The sequence below is a fragment of the Neophocaena asiaeorientalis genome, unplaced genomic scaffold (genome assembly GCF_003031525.2).
Source record: "Neophocaena asiaeorientalis asiaeorientalis breed wild unplaced genomic scaffold, Neophocaena_asiaeorientalis_V1.1 scaffold39, whole genome shotgun sequence".
NCBI lineage: Eukaryota > Metazoa > Chordata > Mammalia > Artiodactyla > Phocoenidae > Neophocaena > Neophocaena asiaeorientalis.
In genome coordinates this window covers 8,702,057-8,707,159 of record NW_020175670.1, presented here as the reverse complement: position 1 = coordinate 8,707,159, position 5,103 = coordinate 8,702,057, and the positions used below count along the sequence as shown (strand labels likewise).

The following is a 5,103-nucleotide window of genomic DNA, read 5'->3' as shown; positions in this document are numbered from 1 at the left end:
ATATGCTTAGTTTTTATTTTGCTGTGCCTGTTCATTTATAGATAATAAATGAAACAAGTGGGAAGAAAGTTAATAATATATTCATCATTATTATGTAAATAATATTATAACTACATTTATAATTATATTAATGTTTAATACCTTAATACTGTATAATACTGTATTATTATTTTCTATTAAAATATATTTGATAATATCAAAATTATCATTTTAATAATGTAATAATTATGAATATATTAATGAATTATTATTCAAAGACAGGCCTTAGGTCATGTGCACACTCTCTTGGACACATAATATCAATTTAGATCTGATTCTTAGAAAGAAACTTTTGTTGGAAGATAGAAATCCTAATTTGTATCTGAAGGTAAAATGAAAACTATTATTTTAGCTATGGACATTTTCTCATCACAATCCAATTTTAAATACTGATGTTTTTTTTCCTTTTCTCGTTTTTTTTTTCCCCAAAGAAACATGTATGGAGGAAAGAAACAGTAACGTAGAGTAAGACTAGATTCATCTTTCCATTTCCTTCCAGAGGTTTTATCAAACCTCCCATTAATTGGTGCCCTCTATTGCTTTCAAACAACTATTAATAGTTATTATATAAGAAACTTATCAGGGTGATTAAGAATGATTTCCTCTGCAGTTAAGGAGGATGACAGGCTACATTAGGTCAGCCAAACATGTTAGCTTTGCAAAAACACTCTGCTCACTGGGATATTGTATCTTGTTCACTGTGGGAGAGTGAAAAATAGGAAAGATGCTGAGCCCAAGCAAGCTCTTTGTGGAAAGCAGGACACACAGGAGCTCCAAGCGTGTATGCAGAGAGGTGGTTGTCTTGGTGGCCAGGGGTTTGAAGGACTTCCAAGTGAAGGCTTAAAAGGGTTTCTCAGATTATAGCCCACATGCAATGTACATCAGAATCACTAAGATTAAGTACTTAAAATGCAGATTCCTGATTCCCACTTCAGAATGACGTAATGAAAATCTCTGGAGTTGCAGCTCAGGAATCTGCCCTTGTTGGTAATCATCTCTAGATGAATTTTATGCATATGAAGGTTTGAAAAGCACTGAGTCAGTGGCTCATGCTGCAGAATGTTCTACTTTTCATACTCCACTAGAGATTTCAAATAATAACCCATTGGGCCTTAGGAAGGTCTTGTGCTTATTTGAAAGGCAGATTCTCTAAGCCTATTTGCACAAAAGTAGGAATTCTTAATTATATTGGAGTCATTGACCTTGGCAGATCTAGAATCCCCTGAATTATACATAAAGTGTGGTGTGTTTCTGTATTTTTCCGGGTTGAAGATGTTTATCCTTTATCAGATTTTCAAATAGCTCCCTAACTCCCTCCCAAATTTCTGTATCACTGGACTAAAGGGATCAAATGCAACAGACTTACTCTGTTGGAGACTTCATTTACCATGGTCAGGACAGCAGATCATTTGCTTGATGACAAGAAGAATTAGTCCTTAAAATGTTTTGCAGCTTTTTTATCATAAGTTTTTCATTTCATAAATTATCACCTGTTTCTGAAGTAAAATACACACATTCATCATCAACCTAATATCAGAAGTCTGGATCTGAATGTTCCATCAATTGAATGCAAAATTCATGTCAAGGATGGGAGATAGCTAAACTTCTGACCACAAATGCACCCTCTATTTCCTATTATCTATCACAGATTTTGCTTCCATAAAAAGGAAGAGGTTTTTGTGCCTGAGATCACCTGTAATTTTTACCCTGGCACTATCTCACTGGAAATATTATAAATCTCCATTGTTGTGTGGTAGTCTTTGCACAAAGAAGTTATAACAAGAGAAGAAATGAAGCTAAGTGAAAGTAAATAAGGATAGAACCTACAACTATTTATAACACTGTGAATCTGGGTTAGTGATAAAAAGCTATTTATGTCTGGTTAAGAGTATTGTGTCAAGAAATACAGCCTCTTAGACAAAGAAGAAGAGTTCTTTATAATGTGAATTTTACAAAAAGCAAAATCTTTAGTTAATATATATAAGCTGAAAGCAAATAACTATTGCAAAACAATATTCTCTAACTAGAGTCAGAACTTAAATTTTGGCCTATAGCAATGGTACAACTAATAAATCTATATAGGAAAGAAGTGCTCAATTTTCTTTGAATACAAAGAGACAAAGAATTTGGCTCAAGAAAACTGCCTCAGCAATGTACTCAGCGGTCCCATGGATCTCTCTTGCTTCAACAGTGTGTGGACAGAACAGACACAGGGACGCCCCTTTCTGCAGCCTCCAACCACCCTCAAACCTTTTTTCCAGTCACAACCTTCAGAATCAGCCACTTAGCTATCCTCAGTCACCTGGACCAGCCAACACCATTTTTTGAGCTTAACTCCTTATTACCAATCAACCATAAGCTCCCAGATTCGTCAGAATTACTCCACTAAGGTGGAGTCCGCTGACAGCCTCCTGGTCAACGTGCATCTTTGGGCCTCCTACACCTACCTCTCTGTAGGCTTCTATTTCAACCTCAACATTGTGGCTCTGGAGGGCGTAGGCCACTTTTTCCGAGAATTGGCCAAGGAGAGGTACGAGGTCACCGAGCATCTCTTGAAAATGCAAAACCAGCGCAGCAGTCATGCCCTCTTCCAGGACGTGCAGAAGCCATCTCAAGATGATGGGGTAAAACCCAGGACACTATGGAAGCCACCATTCTCATGGAGAAGAACCTGAACCAGGCCCTTTTGGATCTGCGCGCCCTGGGTCCAACCCTCGCAGACCCCCACCCCTGTGACTTCCTGAAGAGCCACTTCCTGGAATAGGAGGTGAAACTCATCAAGAAGATGGGTGACCAGCTGACCCACTTCTGCAGGCTGGCTGGTCCCCGGGCTGGGCTAGGCGAGTATCTCTTTGAAAGGCTCACCATCAAACATGAGTAGGCACCTCCAGAGCCCAGTGGCCTTTGAGGAGCCCCTCTGGCATCAGAGCTTCTGCCTGAAGCCCCACTCTGCAGCCACTAGCCAGTTCTTAACCACCCTGGAGCCCTCTCCCAAGCCTTGGACCAAATGGAAATAATAAAGCTTTTTGCAACAAAAAAGAAAAAAAAAAGAAAAGAAAACTGCCTCACAACAAAATCCTGGGCCCATGGACACTGCAGAAATGCCTAAACTCTAATGTTAGTTTTCCACCAGTTTGCCACCTTCTAGCTTATATTCCTACTTGCTAGCAACGATATAGATATCACACTATATACTTCTTCAATAGGTACATGAATAAAAGATAATCACTAAAGAAAGTCGAGATTCTCATTATATTAGGGTAAATATATGAACTACATGAAAAAAATCTCAGTGGCCTAAGACGGTACACTTTATTCCTCGCTCCTAGAAAGCTCAGTGCATAGCAATGGCAAGTCCTGTTCCATGCAGCAGTTCAAAGACCAATATAAATTCTGGACTGTTCTTTCCTGGGGGTCCACATCTAGCCAGAAGGAGGAAGAGAGAGAATGGAAAAAAAAACATGAGAGGCTTGAATGGGCCACTCCTGGACATGGCATACATCACTTCCACCTACATTTCATCAATCAGATATCCATCACATGGCCCCGCTTAACTACAAGGAGGCTGGGAAGAGTGGGTAGGCTGTGTACTCGGGGAGGAGGTGGGGAAGGAGGGGGAATGATGGGGTTCAATTAACAATTAGCTTGTCTCTTCTACACCAGAATTAGGGAAAGCCCTTTCCTAACCTACGTAAGTCATACATACCAACTTAGAGCCAACTCTGAGTTTACTTACCTGCATTATGATCTGTGCCATGGGATTTTTTTTTCACTAGCTATTATCCTAAGTAGTAAGATCAACCTAGTTGTAACGTTGAGTGAGTGAGATGCTTACTAGTCTAACAATACAAGAGGGGCTCTTCTAAGATTTAATTGTTACAACTTACTAAATGTCTCTTGGTGTTTTTAACCACTTAACCAACAAGCTGTTTATTATTGAATCGTTCTTCAGTATAATTGCCATTATAGTTCTGAAGTTCTTCCTAAAGTGTCCTAGGTTTTCTAATGTAAGCTATCCTAACTCTCCTCTTCTTCCCATAAGCATTAATCAAGCAATGGGTCCTTTTATTCACACTGTTTTGACATGCACAATGTGTGAAAAGCATAGTGAACTAATGGAGTTATCTGTTTCAATCTCACATATTCACCTCTTTGACCCTGTGGGACCATTTCTTAATGAGACTATCAGCTGTACATACCAATAAGATCAGGATTTATGCAATTACCTCTCAATTCTCAGCTACTCATTAGCAAACTACCTCTTTAGCAGTTAAATGAATTAACCATTTAGCTAAGAGAGGCTTCATTGCTTTATCCATTTTTATCTCTTTAATATATCATAATAATATGCCTCATATTCACTGTTCTGTTGATTTGTGAGCAAGGTTTTCCGTGTTTAAAAAGAGATGCTAAAATTTTTTTTTATTAATTGTGAAGTCTTTCCCACCTGCCTCTCACCCCTCCCTCCATTCCATTTTTCTACATTTCTCCAGTATATGTTCATTTTTATAGTCAAAAAAGCAGTTAACCCCAAGGCTTGTTAACAAACCTAAAGATGCATTTCATCCTTCTTACATTCATGTATTTGATAGTATATATATCAGTATTACTCAGAAAAAAATGGGAGGGGAAGGGCTAGCATATTCTATCATAGAAAAGTGCTGTGCATAGAGAGTGTTTAGTAACTAAAACATCAAAAAAAATCTTGCTATTGTAAGGTTTATCTATAGGGATTACCATTACAAGGTATTTTACTTCTAAAACATGCTATTCATGTAACAGTTTTGAAAATGCTTGGTCTCTTCCACTCCCACTTGCTTTAGTCATTCTCTTTTTTTACTCCTACGTCATATCTAGTTCCTAGGAACATTTTTTTAATATCTTTATTGGAGTATAATTGCTTTACAATGTTGTGTTAGTTTCTGTTGTACAACAAAGTGAATCAGCTATAAGTATACATATATCCCCATATACCCTCCCTTTTGAGCCTCCCTCTCATCCTCCCTATCCCAGCCCTCTAGGCCATCGCAGAGCACCACCGAGCTGATCTCCCTGTGCTATGCA

At 38.4% G+C, this 5,103-nt stretch overlaps 1 pseudogene; it reads left to right on the top strand.

Moving 5' to 3' along the window:
* Positions 1-2,207: 2,207 nt before the first annotated feature.
* Positions 2,208-2,920, top strand: LOC112390650 (ferritin light chain pseudogene; annotated as a pseudogene).
* Positions 2,921-5,103: the final 2,183 nt, after the last annotated feature.